Source organism: Panthera uncia (genome assembly GCF_023721935.1).
Source record: "Panthera uncia isolate 11264 chromosome B2 unlocalized genomic scaffold, Puncia_PCG_1.0 HiC_scaffold_24, whole genome shotgun sequence".
NCBI classification, from domain to species: Eukaryota; Metazoa; Chordata; class Mammalia; order Carnivora; family Felidae; genus Panthera; species Panthera uncia.
In genome coordinates, this window is record NW_026057580.1 from 100,851,037 (window position 1) to 100,866,810 (window position 15,774).

Here is a 15,774-nt window from a genome sequence, read left to right on the forward strand (position 1 = left end):
GTTCCAATGTTATAAATTACAATAAGGAAGCCGAGAAGCTGGCATGAAGTAGACACTTGGTACATATCTTCCAGATGAACCAGTAGCTAAATATCTAGAGGTTTGAGCATATGGCTGCATAAATCCTGATGGTGCAGATATAACAAAGCATAAAGGAGTTTGTATGTATCATGGATGAAGGCAAACATTTTAAAGACTCTGTCCAAAGCACACTTGGTTATAGAATTCTGGATGGGAGAGTTCTTGGTGAACACATATTCTGTTCTAGAGAAGATAAAAATGTTAGCCAAAGGAGCAGAAGCAAGATTCCAAGGCAGTATCATAAATCCCTCTCTTTCCAAGAATGAAGTCATCGATCCTCTAATGACTACAGACCATGGTATAAAAATAATTCTTCTTGTCTTTTTATCATATAAATAGTACCCAGAATTTGGAAAATATGTATTCTACATGAAAAAAGAACTTGCTTGAGGGTACATAGAAAATTAGGGAAAGGCCAGAATTATATGCCCCAAGCTCTTTTGTTCTTCAACCTGCTCTTTTGTTCTTTTGCTCAGAATAACGTCCTCTGCATTTCTCCTAAACTTGTAGATACGCGCCAGGAACAAAAGCCCTTCTCACCAAAAAGGCCACCCTCTGAAATTATCTTTTACATGTTTCAACCATTGCTTTGTTTCCACTACTCTTTGAAAACAACATTTTTTGTTCAAATGTCACAAAATCCTAAGTGTACAGAAGCCACTCAGGCAAAATACACCAAGGAAGGGGAATGTATGAGGCGTGGCAAAGGGTAAGTGACCCTCGGCCCTCGTTTCTGGGGGTCACAACGAGGATGGTGTGACAGTCGAGACACAAACCCAATGTAGAAGCTCCAATTTTCTGGGGAAGAGCAGAAATTCAGATTTATATATAAGGCTTTTAAATGTCATTGTGTTTATTTTGATAACTAATTAAAATGTAAAACACTGGCCAGGCCAAAACCACAGAGAAAACCAAGCATGTCTGTGGGCTGTGTCTGGCCAGAGGGACAGCTTGCTTCCTTTGTATGTTGCCAGATTGAGCAGCCGGGGGTAAGTCACTCTGTTTGGATTGGCTTCTAATGTTATCAGCAATCAATTGCATTAAAGAAACTCCAAGAACGTTTTGAGTAATGCCAACATAGATGGAACTGTACAGACTATTAATTTAAGGTTGAGAGTTATGTTGTGTACTAGCTAAGAACGTAGGCTCTGGAACCAAGTTGCCTGTGTTTGAATTCCAGCTCTTTTAGTTTACCAGCTCTGTAACCTTAGGCAAAGGATGTGATTTCTTCGTTGCTCAGTTTCACATCTGTAAAATGAAGATAACGACCACTATCATTATGGTTACATGAATACACACACACACACACACACACACACATACACAAATGCTTAAAGTGCTATCTAATTATTTGCTCTGGTGTTCACAAATCATAGAGTTGGCTGAAACAACAAATTTCACACATCTATCTCACTATGATCCCATGAGTTGCCTCAGAAAGCTTTCTTCTTTGGACAGAACAGGTGGGGAAATCGGGTTCCCTGTGGTAAATTCCCACTTTGCTGGCCTTAATGCCAGATATCATCGCTTCTTAGAAATGACATAATTGCATATTTCAATGAGATAAATATATACAGCAAATTGTTGAAATACTAAGATCACTAGCAGTTAATAGTCTGTCCGTCTAGCTTTCATTTTTTCTCTTTTTTTGGAGATCATCTATTTTAAAGTCAGGGACATTCTGTTCCAGAGTTGGAAGGCAGAAAATCAGAGGACTTTTATTTTCTTCTTTTATGGGTTGGTGAAGCATGAAACTTATTGGCAGATACTTGAGCTAGATATGAGTTGCCATGCTATTTCATTCAAGTTTACTTTGACATTAAATGATCCTGGAGGTTTTCATTTTTCAAAAAGTTACCCGAGTTTTTCTCAATGTCTAGAAATAGAGAAAACAGAAGGTCATGTGACATGTTACCTCTTTTACTGAAATAGCCATATGTTTGTGAATAGCCAGTGATGACACAGAAGCCATTTTCTGTGGCACAAGCATACTTTCTCACCAATGAAAATCAAGCTACCCTCCGCCCTTTCAAGATTCCATGACTTTCTCTTTCATTTCCAGGATTCCGATGAATAAATAAAATCGTCAGGCCCCGGATGCTTTCATTCCACCAAACTCTTCTTTTCTAAGTCAGGAGAAGACCATCATGAACTCTCAGTAATGCAGGTGGAATTTATTAAGATTGAAAAGAAAATCTACTCTGATTTCAGCAAGGGCTGTTTGTGGCTTTAAGTTCATAGGAAACCCAGCCCAGGAGCTAAGAAAAGCAGAAGCGCAGGAGCCCGGAGTCGCGTAAGATGGGAAGGTAGATAAGAAAGCACCCAGTGCACACTACCACCACCACCCCCCGTTTGACACCAAAAGGCCGAAGTTCAGAGAGAGAGCGTGCAAAATATGCACCTGGGTACACAGGAACCAGAAGCCAAACCTAAGACCGCCAACTAATCGAAATGTCTTTGTAATCGAACTCTGGGTCTACTAGCTTCTGGAAGTATTGGAGTGAGAGATGCATCACACAGCATTAACTGTTTTCCTCTCAACGATTTCAAAATTCTCAGGTTTTCTCAGATACGATGAGGAGATCACCTGCATCAAAACCACCCGAGGTCTATGAAAATTACAAATTTCCAAGCTCACCCCAGACCTACTGGATGGGAAGGGGATTTAGAATGTGGGTACTGGTAGTTTTAACACACGGTTCAGGGGATTATTATAGACGATAAAGTTTGAAAACAACTGACATCTAGGATCTGTTATGTATATTAATACAAGTGGAATTATTGGAGTAGGAAAAAATTTCCTACTTAATTTATTAGAAAATGGATATTCTTTCAAATCTCAAACTCGCATAATTAATTTGCTATAAAGAATACTTACATTATAAATTCCAAATGTGTTTTCATATAGTCACACTCAGTGACGTTTCATAGAGTCAGTTTCTCACCTGGCTTTGTATCCTGGGGACTGACCCAAGAATGAGTCTTACTCAATGTCAGTGAAAGCCCTTAGCTCATATTAAGTGTAAGGAGTTATATTTTGCTACACTTAAAACAGAAGTACAGCTAGCATTTAATCTCATTGTGTTTCTGAACAAAGACTATAGCTACAGGGCTAGGGCATTTCAAACCCAAACAATGTTTTTGTATCACATCACTTTCCCTTTTTAATCTATTCTTTAATCTAAAAAGAAAAATAACAAAATTAAACAATAATTTAGGTTAAAGTTTAAATGGTATAACAAATTTAGAAACATGACAACTTTTAAAAGTGCATTAAACCAGGAGATGGCATTTCAAATATAGAATATCCACAGATAAGCTTCTAGAACTCTTTTTTTAAACATTTTTTTAATGTTTATTTTTGAGAGAGAGAGACAGAGCGTGAGTGTGGGAGGGGCAGAGAGAGAGGGAGACACAGAATCTGAAGCAGGCTCCAGGCTCTGAGCTGTCAGAACAGAACCTGATGTGGGGCTCGAACCCACAAACCGTGAGTTCATGACCTGAGCTGAAGTCAGACGTCTAACCAACTGAGCCACCCTAAGTGCCCTAAGAATTAATTCTAACTTAAGTTTGGTTCTCTTCCTTGTCTTGCAGCCACTATTTCCTATCAGCATAGTTCAGAACAAACCTGGTATTCTGTGTACTATGTGGGTGAACTGAAGTTTTTTTTGAAATTCTACTTTAAGACACACACACACACACACACACACACACACACACAATCTATTTTAATTTAAGACAATAAGGATTGGTAAATCCCCAAGGATTCATGCCCAATGTTTCATTATGAAGGAGCTATTCCTCCTTGTCTTCTGATAATATTACATCGTTCTTGTATTATCACTATGGTGTGGTAACTCTGCTTATTACATTTCTAGTATGCATAGTTCATTATTATTATTGCCACATTAAACTGGAGTTGTTTTCTCGATGAAAGCTACTTTTACTCAACTAGATGGCTGTACTTTATGACTCCTGGCACTTATATCTTCCAGGAAATTATGAATGTCCTCAGAATAATGGTCAAAATTAATTTAATGATAATGCAGAAAGATGAAGAAAGTTAAAATTATCCTTTTGAACTATTGTCATCTGTCCATTTAAGATAATGAATAGCTAGGAAGTGTTCATTGTACACAAAGTGTTCACTACTTTTTCTCTGTACTTCTTGTACAGTGTCATGTAAAGCTATGTCCATATTGTCATACGTTTCATTCACCATCACATTAGGACACAGGTTAGGTTTCAATGATAGCTTTGTGCAAATATTTGTGAAAAGACTTTAAATAAACTAGGTAGGGCTGGTTAAATGTTTCCTAAATTTGTACTAGATTGGTTCTACAATGATTCATCAAAATATTGGTTAAAAATCTTGTATCTAAAATTTTGTTGAGAAACAGGAGATAAAGAAATGCCATCTGACTGCCTGACATTTAACCGAAATTAGTGACCAATAATAACCCACCCCCCATGAGACAAATGTAAGGAACAAAATCTATTCATATCTGGACTGTTCTAGGAATGGCGATGACTTGGGAAACTCTACACCTGGGACCACATTTTTACACCTGGTCGGCTTCACACTTCTTATCAATAATCTCTTTCTCCCAAGTCCGTGCTGAGCTAAGGATCAGAGCTAACATTTACTTTGACATTTCACATTCTTTGGGTTCCTATTTGGTGCCAGGGATCATGCTAAATTCTTTATAATTCCATTGGCTTGTATAATTATTAAATCCTGTTTTACAGTTGAGAAAACTTAGAACCTGTGCTTTTAATAACTATAGCATATAATAGGAAGCATCTTTCTACTTTGGTAAATATTTTGATTTGCTATTCTTTTACATTTAGTTGCGCATCTTTTTCGTAAGCTAAAAATATTACCTAGGTGCAAATACCTAGATATATGCTACCGTATGGTAGACAAATAATTTGATATGTCTTCTTAGGTTCCAAATATAGGTATTTGTGTCTTTCTGGGAATGGGAAGCATAGTTTCTTATGTAGACAAAAATAGTGGATACTAGCATAATATCTTTGGACTGAGAAATATTTCCAGTCAATCCTAGCCAATATTCTAGTGTAGAATATCAATAAGGCCTTGTTGTATATAAACCCTTAACATTTCCAAAGTGAATATTTGATTATTACAACTCCAAGGTAAGCAGGAAAGAGATTATGATTCTCACTTTAGAGATGAGATAATTGAAGGGAGGGGAACTTCAGTCAACTGATTTGCCCAAGATTACGTAGTTAAATAATGGCAGAGCTTCATCTTAGAACCTTGGCCTTCTGATGACTCACTCAGTGTTTTTCTAGTAGAATATCCCTCAAATACCACTTAACCTTCTGGTCATTCAAGTCTTTATAGCTCACAACTTTTGTGAATGTGTTAATTTTTCCAAAACTAAACAACTCTACATGGAATACAAAACTGAACTGAAAGATAAAAGATGTGGAGGTTCAAAGCAAAGACGTAATGAGTTCCAAACCACATCATAAACAATCACAAAAATATTCCCTGGAAAATTCAGCTTGAGTCTTCAAAATATTTCTAAGACTGACATTCAAAAGACAAATTCTTTAACTTATAATTTTTCTAATAACAGCATTTGAAACACAAAACATCCTTGTAGCTACCTGCTTTTGTTACTCTGTGCTATGAAAGGAATTTGTGTATGACAACTAGTTTTTGGTCATTCCCACTCTGGACTGACTAAAGAAAATCTTAGCCTTCGTCAAAAATGATATCAATTTCAGCTATTTTGTAATATTTCAAGATGAATATGTGTAAAAGATCAGCATCACAATTCCTATGGAGTTACTTTATTAATCAGTGCCATTTGAGTTTTTCTTATTTATTAAAAAGTCTTACAGTTAAAAAGTAAGTCAAAGTATTATGGGAACATGGTTCTTTTTTCTGTCATTTACAGAGATTTTCCGTGAATGTAATTTACAGAGATTTTTGAATGAGTGAATCCAAGCTCTAATTCACGAGACAGCTGCTCTCTTGCTCGGTTGGGTTTGAATAGTCTCTGTTCCCTTTCTCTCCAATCATCAATTCTATTCTCCACTCTGAAGACCTGCTTTCTCTGCTTATTGATTATCCCTGTTTTTCCATACTCTCTCTGTGGTTTTGTATCTGTAGGCTCTTCTCTGTTTTTTCTTTATAAGTTAAGGCACAGGCTCTGGTCCTAAATTTCCATGTCTTACAAGCTTAGCACCCATATTAACCAACCATACTTTTGTCTCTTACTTCAAATTTTCAGTACATAAAACAAAATGACTCAGCCCAATTTGGAGGTGTGTTTCAATTAGATATGATAAGCAGAATGAAGATTCATATAAATAATGCCACTAAAGCCTGACATGTTAGGACAAAAAGCCCCCAAGAAAGGAGAATGGGCTAGGAAAATACCCATACTATGTCTACTATTAAGAAATATTGTCCTAGTCACCCCAATAAAGAAAAACACAGGGTGTTATGGATGCACATAGAACGTGCACTTAAATGAAACCAGAAAGCATCATAGAAAGTTCCTAGAGGAGGTAATGTATGAGCTGAGATTTGAAGGATAAATGAATAAGAGTTAAGGAAAGACAATGAAGTAGACTATTTAAAGGAATGGAATCAACCTCTACAAAGATAAAAGGTACAAAAGAGTTTGGTATCTTCGGGGAACTGTAGGTTTTTCAAGGTGAATGAAGTGCAGGGTTCGAGAGGGAGAATTACAGGAGATAAATCTGGGGAGTTTGGTAGGGATCAGATTACAGAGTATTAGCCAGGTTTGCTTGAGGAATGTGGTTTTATCCTAGAGGCAATTATAATCCTTTAAGAAATTTTACAAAGAGTCTTGATATGAGAATGCTAATAAGTAGTAGGTAATAGAACCATAGCCAAGGATGAATTTTCTGTTTCTAAACAGAAAAACCAGTTGTTAGATAGTTGCATGAATCCTGTCTGAGACAGACTGGGACTTAATCTGAAGGAACAGACAAGAAGAAGAGCTGGGCCAGTGAGGAATGAGGGCATCAGAATCAAGAAGTTGTGGTTTAGGTGGATATGTGCAAAAGGGGAAGGAAGTAGTCAATAACAACTCCCAATATTCTGTACTGGTCATCTGGGAAGAAAATAATGCCTGAAAGGAGGAGCAGAGTTGAAAAGAAATATGCTGGATTTGAGGCATCTATGAGATAAAAAAGTAGAAATGTCTAGTGAGCAGTTGAATAAATAAGTTGGGAGATCAAGAGAGACACAAAAAATGTAATTACTCAAACCATTGGAAGGCATTTCTTACTAATGAAAGATTCTAGGATGGGTATTTCCTTCATGCAGTTATTCAGAGACCTAGGTTGATAGTCCTTTTCCATGTTCAACACGTGCTTTCTCTAGTCGTTCTGCTTAGAGGAAAGAGTGGAAGTTTGAGGACGGACATCTCCTCTTAGGCAAGTGAGGAGGAAGTTGCATATGTCACTTCTTATGCTAGAACCACCATGTGTCCATACCTACTGCGGTGGAGCTAAGAAATGCAATCCTTAGCTTAATGGACATAAAACAGCTTATAATGCTAGTATTATGGAAGAAGAAACTATATAGAAGCTATTAGAGCTTCTATATAGAAGAACTATATAGAACTATTAGAGCTATGGAAGTGGATTAGATTACCTAGGAAGAATGTTTAAAGTAAGAAGTAAAGAAGACCAAGAATGAAACTGAGATATTTCTAGACCTTCTCATGTTGCCTGGGAGTCATCAGGGAGAGTTCCTTGTCTTTCTGTACCTTGACTTACATTTCTTATCTTGCCCTCCCCCTTCCCTGCTGTTTTTTTTTGTCTCATGATTGTATACTTCCTAACACAAAACACTACGGTAAGAAATGACTCCATTTCCAGTTACAATTCCAGGGTTATCACCCCCACCACCAACAGTACAGTGTAGTTCTGACCTTCTCCTTTATCTGTGGAGATCAGGGAAAGTACATAGAAGGCATATTATTAAACTTTATATAACTGACAGTTTATAGAGACAATTAATATAAAAGAGTTTGAAGGGAATGAATGATGGTCTAGGACTAACAAGATAAAATTTCACAGGAACATACACAGTATTGTTTCAAAAAACTAAATTTGTGAGAAAGGAGTAGGAGACTTTGCCCAACAACAGTTAATGTGAACACCTCAGCTTTTATTTGACCACAAAATCAATGTTCAGGAACGTTATTATATAGCTGCTAAAAAAGTAATGCAATCTTAGGCTCTATTAGTAGGTTTGGCACACACACACACACACACACACACACACACAAATGTTGGTACACGAAACATTTTACACTGAACTCTTGGGAGTTCCATACTAACTTTTACAACTTATTGTCACTCTTGAATTCTTCCTCTCCCTCCCCCCCCCCCCACATCCAATTAATATCAAGTCCCATCTATTCTACCTTTTAAATATTCTGTCACCCTTGTGGTTTTGAGTTGGAATTGGAGATATCAGTATGAACTCATTACAACTATTATATAATATGTCTATTCTAATATACATTTTATATCTATAATGTCTATAATCTATGTATAACACCTATATTATAGATATAACATATAATTATATAACACGTACATATTACATACCTAATTTTACAGAAAGAGGTATACACACATGTACTTCTGTGTGTGCATGTAGGTTTCTTAGGTCCGTCAAATAGGTGGGCCTAGTGGTAAAGACACCAAAAGAGCAATGAGCACAACTAACACCCAGATCTTTGTTTCTAAATACGACTTTTCACTGAAAAGACCCAGGGATCCTTAGAGAAATAACTGAGCCCAGGGTTGGGACAGGGAAACTATGAAATGAGGCTGGGACTTTGTGTTGTACCAGAAAGTAAGAAAGTGCTAAGAAAGGACCTCTCAAAAAGGACAGGATCCAACTTGATGAATACTAAAAATAGTGGATGAAATGTTGTTGAACAAAAATTTACATAGCTTCAGAGTAATCACCAGAAATTACTTATTAACTACAAAGAGGAGAAATGCTCTCCTGGGGATCATTTGATAACATATAAAAATATTGAATCTCTATGATATACACCTAAAACTATTGGATACTGTATGTCAATTATGCTTCCATAAAAAAGAAGAAACAAATAAAAATGTTTAAATATAATATTCTCCCCAATCTGTAAAATAAAAATGTTCACATATAGAGGATAGGCCATTTAAATCTTAACTTTCGTCTTAACTCCAGTAGAGGCATCGAAATATATGTGTATATATAATATTGCATATATACGCATGGCTTTTCCACATATATATTTCATTTTACATATTCCTGTCATAAAATATTTATATGGCTAAAATATTTAATACTGTGCTATATATATTTACTATGGAAATGTTCACAAAATGAAAATAATTTTTTTCTTGTTTTTCAGGGGTTATTTTTGAAATACAATCTAATTTGTTTGCCATATGCATATCTCAGAAAGAAACTGTACATACCTTTTAGAAAGGTTAAAGCAAAGGCAAAACAAAAGAATGCTTAAAATTTTAAAAGGAGGAAAAACAGTAACTTTATAGGTTAACCTAACAAACAAAAATTTCTTTAAGTTATCAAGGTTAACATTGGTAATAATGAAACCAATTGACATTATGTGCTTCCCAAAATGATATGCTGAGAAGGACAGAGCATCACTTTTATGTTATTACAATAAAAAATACAAAACCTAAAGCTAATTGTAGGGAAACATCAAAGAAATCCAAACTGAAGGAAATTCTGCAAAGTTACTGGCTTTACTCTTCCAAAGCGTCAAGATCATGAAAGGAAAAGGAAGGCTGAGGAACCGTTTTTAGATGAAAGGAAAGTAAAGAAACATGACAATTAATACACCCTGTGATCCTGGATTGTATCCTGGACAAGAAAGAAAGCTATATAATATATCGTTGGAACAATTTGTGAAATTTGAAGAAGAACTATGAATCAGATAATAATATTGTGCCAATGTTACATTTCCTGAATTTGATAAAAATACTTTGGTTATGTAAGAGACAGTCTTTAGGAAATACATATTGAAGTATTTGTGCATAGAAACGAAAGAGAGAGAGAGAGAGAGGAAAGAACAAATGCTACAGTGAACGGGGAAAAATGTTAAGAATTGTTTGGTAGAGAATATAATAGAGTTCTTTGCAATATTTCTTGCAGCTTTTATGAGGTAAAGAATTGTCTCAAAATTAGAAGCTAGAAAGAAAAACTTCCAAGTTTGACCTAAGTAGTTAGCAATAGATCTTTTTCTAAATCTGATAAATATTTCTAAGGTTAAGAGGATACATTCTTAATCCACTCATCTAGGAGCTTCCATCTGCTATGTACAAAAGAAAAGAAAAGAAAAGAAAAGAAAAGAAAAGAAAAGTTTGTGAAGTGTTTTGTTTACATTAACGCTATGCTGTTGTCTGAGATAACTTATATTTTAACATATAGCCAGGAGCTCCTGTCACCTGGATGTCATCTGGAAGGTCAGCTTTCAATAATGGAACTTCAGAGAGTAAGAAAAGCATACTACTAGATCTAAAAGACTTTTAGGATACTAAGTGTGATCTCAAATAAGCTAAAAATATGCTGTAAGTGTCACAACATCTTGGGCCGTTTCATCCTTAGGATAAATCTGCCATCGCTATGAGCAAATGCTAAAAAGAGAATTCTCGGCAGAGTGCTCCAGACGTAGAGTTACAATTCGACTCCGTCAGTCACTAGATGAATTTAAAAAGATAACGCTTAGGTATTTAGTATATTGGTATTCCTAACAAGAACTCTACAAATAAAGTACTATTATCCCAATTTTACAAATAAAGAAACTAAAGCAGAGAGATGTTGAGTAACTTTCCCAAGCTCACACAGTCTATAACAACTTGAGCTAGGACTCAAACCCTAAGATCTACTAAAGATAGTGCCTTTTCCCTTTTCCTCTTTCTACTGCAAACATTCCAAGAGAGAATTTGCTTAGGTGTGGTAGGTGATAAAAAGGCTACATAGAGCCAGTGTGGCTATCCTGTCACCCAGGAGTGCTTTTCTAGAAATCTACCCATAAGAAATAATCGGCATTTCAAATCAAAATTTATGTTCTAGAATGTTATTCATTCTCACACTTTAAATATCCAATAATTGGTTAAATAAATCATGGTAGATACAATGGTATAGTATAACTTAGTATAGTATATAATAGTATAAATTATTAATTATTATAAGAAGATGAATATTATATGATTTTCATTAAAAGGAACAGAATACAAAATTATTTAGACAGTGTGGTTTAAATATATATCTATATATATACCTATATAATATACTTAGTATATACATGTATGTATGTATAAGTATATATGTATATACTAAGTATATTATATTAGTATATACTAAGTATATTATACACACACACACACACACACATAATATATACAAAATTATTTAGGCAGTATGGTTTAAATATATATACCTATATAATATACTTAGTATATACATATATATACTTAGTATATACATATATATACACACATATATATTATATATACTTAGTACATATACATACATACATATGTATACATATATATGTATGTGTACTGAGTATATTATATTAGTATATACTAAGTATATTACATATTTTATATATATATATATATATATATACATATATACGTAGGAAAAAGAAGGGTATGAATCAAAACGTTAACATGTTTATCACTAAGTATTGCAAGTGATTTGGATTACATTTATATACCTTATCTTTATTTTCAAAACTTTCTAATATTAGTTTTAATCACTTATAATTTAAAAAAGCCAATAAGCAGCATTTAAAAGAAGATTCAATGCAGTCTTTGAAAATTAAGAAAGAAAAGAAGAAAGTTAGAAGAAAGAAATCCAGTAGACTAGGTGCCTCCTCTTGTCTATATTCATCAAAAAACCAAGAAGTAAATGGAGTCCCTACCAGTAGCAGGCTCGGCAAAGATGAGATATAGCAAGTCACTGATGAAAAGAGAGTAAACTATACGGGGGAATCTTACCAGCACACCCACACAGGTTTCCAGTGGCACTCCTGGTGCCATCTTCAAAAAAGGGATGGCAAAAAAAAAAAAAATCAGGGAAAGTGTAATGCACTCACTGTTTATAAAAACATTCAGGGAAAAATCAAAATAAGTCTTTGAATTCAGAAATTAAAAAGAAATAAAAATAGAGGATGGAAACTATTCTATATAATATAATGGCGGATGCATGTCAGTATGCCATTTGTCAAAACCCCCAGAATGAACAGCATCCAGAGTGAACTGTTAATGTAAACTGTGGACTCTGGGGCATAATCATGTGTCGATGTCGGTTCATCTATTGTAACAAATGTACCACTCTAAAGTCAATAACGGGAAGTGTGTGTGTGTGTGTGTGTGTGTGTGTGTGTACGCGCGCGCGCGCGCTCTCGCCCGCGTGGAGGTGGCATCTATGGGAACTTGCCGTGCTTTCCACTCAATTTTGCTCTGAACCTACAATTGTTCTAAAACATAAAGTTTTTAAAGTAAAAAACAAAATAAAAAAGAAATGAAAATGGAATTTTCTTGTAAAATCTAGCACAAATCTCTAACCATTCTAACTTTAAGTTATGAAATCACAAAGAGATTAATTTAACTTAAATTGATTTAATTGAATTTTATTTAATTGAATTTGATTTAATTGAATTTAAATGTTCATATAGTAGTCTCCTCTCATCCTCACACCATCACAAGAAGGGTAAGAACACTACTACCATAAGATATTCTGAGAGAGAGAGAGACCACATTCCTGTAACTTTTATGACAGTACAGTACATTGTCATAATTGTTCTATTGCATTATTACATAGTAGTTACTGTTAATCTCTTAGTGTGCCTAATTTATAAATTAAATTTTATCATAGATATCTATGTATCAGAGGAAAAAAGCATGTGATTTCAGGCTTCTGCTGGGAGTCTTGGAACATATTCCCCAAGGAATGTGCCCCTATATTTTACGCCTGTATTCCTCAAGAGGTAGGAAAAAATTTTTTAATGTTTATTTATTTTTGAGAGAGAGATAGACAGAGGACAAGCAGGGGAGGGGCGGCGGGGGGGGGAGGCACAGAACGTGAAGCAGGCTCCAGGCTCTGTGCTGTCAGCACAGAGCCTGACGCGGGGCTCGAACCCATGAACCGTGAGATCATGACCTGAGCCAAAGTCGGATGCTTAACTGACTGAGCCACCCAGGCATCCTGGAAAATTATTTTTTTTAAGAAAAGTGGGTGTGGCGGGGCCGGTATGGGTGAAAAATGATAGATAAATAGGTAGATACTATGCATTTACAAAATACCTAGCTAGGCACTGGTACTAACTACTGGAGATAAAACAAAGGCAAATGCTTATCCTTTAAGGGACCGTAGCCTAGCAGAGAGGCAGACGTGCCAACCATCAGGGCCCCTGCCTACTGAGCTGCATACTGTGTTGCATTAACCCCAGAGGGGGCATCCTCATAGTAAGCTAGGAAATGAATGACAGAACTTAGAGTTGCTCAGCAGTCCTATAAAGAGTTACAAAACGAAAAGAGGTGGGCTGTGGGGCCATAAGCGACCAGGCACCCAGTGTCTTTGTGGGAGTGATAAAAGCTTCATAGGTTAGGTGACACAGTACATGAAACTAATGGGAGGGAAAGAAGGAGGGCAGGTTCCATGTGTGAGCAAAAGCAGGATTAGGGAAGAGAAGATAATGTCCCATGTCTCTGGAAAGCAAAGTGCAAGGTGCATAGACAAAAGGTAAACTGGAGAAGTAGGCAGGGACCTCACAGGGAGGAGACAGAAAGTCACAGTTTTATACTGGGGCAGGACGTGAAGAGACTTGAAGTGCTTTGAATTAGGACATGACATGATTAGATTTTTAGATTAAAACAAACAATAATAATCTTTGGGTAGCAAGGAGAGATTCTATACTAAAGACAGGAAGACCGTCAACTCGATGTTGGCAGTAATCTGACAACAACGAGGCCCCAAATGAGGGTAAATGGTGTGACTGAGGTGGGAGCAGGCAAGGGGGAGGGAAGGGAAGAGACCAAGAGCTAGAATCCTGGCAGCTAGTGTCTAATTGAACGTGGTAGTGAGTGAGAAGAAAAACTCTCAAAGAACTTCCCAGGCACTGGGCTTGGTCACTAGATGTGGTCTTTCCAGAAGAGAAAATATAAGGGCCATATTCCAAGGAAGAGATGAGAAGAAACGGTGCTTTCAGGATCTACAGCTCCCCTGTGTGTGTTATGGGGACACACATCAAAGGACCATACATCCTGCCGAGGGAAGTGTGCCTGTCAGCTGGCAGTCAGCCTCTGTTTCCCCAGAGGGCAGGGAAACACTGATGCTGGACCTGAACTCAGGTGAGCGGAGTTTCCTCTCCTCTAAGGGATGATCATCAGCTGCTTTTCTGGGGAATGCTGGCAGGATAGAGCATGTGTCATCTCTGATCAGGAGGGCACTTAGCTAGTGTCTTCATACATGGGAAGAACACGAATGAAATTGAAATAGGCATGCATTCAATGAAAAACATCCAATTAAGAAAAACAGATCATTAACTATCTTTCCATACTAGCATCAAAGGCACATTTATTAATAATATAACTGGACAAAACTGTCTGAAAGGCATTCCATAAAAATCATTAAAGTCTATCATTCAAGAGATTTTAGGGAACCGAAGTTCAAATATCAAATGACAGACATAAAACAACCACCCTCAGGCTTAAAGTGACTCCACGTGGACAAATACATAAATATCAAAGTATGTAGTTTGAAGAAGGTGAGCTCAGAGAGTTGCACATGGAGGCAAAAACACAGAAAAACAGTCACCTCCCTTTCAAAACACCAAGGGAAGCTTCATTGAGTACATACTCTTTTCGCTATGTGTAGAACGATGAGCTTGGATTTCTGGGAATAGGATCACTTTCCACACAGAAGACATAGCCCAGAGTGGTTTGTAAGGAGTGGGAGAATTTGGTGAAAGCAGAACCATGTCCATTTTCTCAGGGAGAGATAATATGCAGGATCTTGGAGGTACGGGGTGGTGATCACAGATGAAACTTTCAATGGGAAGCCATTCTGAGTACTACGGTGACTAATGTGTGCACTTAATTACAGTAAGTAACCGCTGTATTGAGTCAAACTAGGAGCACATGCAAATCCCGCCCCCCCCCCCGCCCCCAGATTGTGGCTTATTAGAGAGAAGTGTATTTTGATTACATCATAGTTTTATTATGCATTCTTCCCAGGCTTAAGTTGAGTGTTGTTACTCCTATTGTTGTAAGTTTCCAGTTTTCAAGTATAATGACAATGTGCCTCTTGCATATTTTAGGAATTAAAAATAGATTTCTATTTCAGGTGAGAGAAATAACTGCCTGGGAAGAGGAACTCTTGAACCACAAGGAAATTATTTTCATCCAAATATCCTTAGTGATTAAAAAATAAAAAGAGACTGAAAAGAATCCAGAACAGTTTCAATACTGCAGGATTTCTGCCACAACATGTTAGTGCAATGAGCACTTTCATAACACCATCCATATAACCTTTACTGCTGGTAACTGTACGGGCAGAACAGGTTTTGCAAACTATGACTTGTAAACAGAAATTTACCAGGCTAGAATTCTTGTAATCCTTGTAAAAATTAATAATGA

At 36.4% G+C, this 15,774-nt stretch overlaps 1 long non-coding RNA gene across 1 annotated transcript in view; it reads left to right on the forward strand.

Annotated features, from left to right (window-relative positions):
- The window catches only part of LOC125938991 (uncharacterized), a 28,608-nt gene extending 13,040 nt beyond the window's left edge, over positions 1-15,568 (forward strand). Inside the window, exons 3-4 of the long non-coding RNA XR_007462882.1 lie at positions 13,013-13,124; positions 15,482-15,568. This is a non-coding gene — a long non-coding RNA (uncharacterized LOC125938991). The remainder of the gene's footprint in view (positions 1-13,012; positions 13,125-15,481) is intronic.
- The last annotated feature ends 206 nt before the right edge of the window (positions 15,569-15,774 follow it).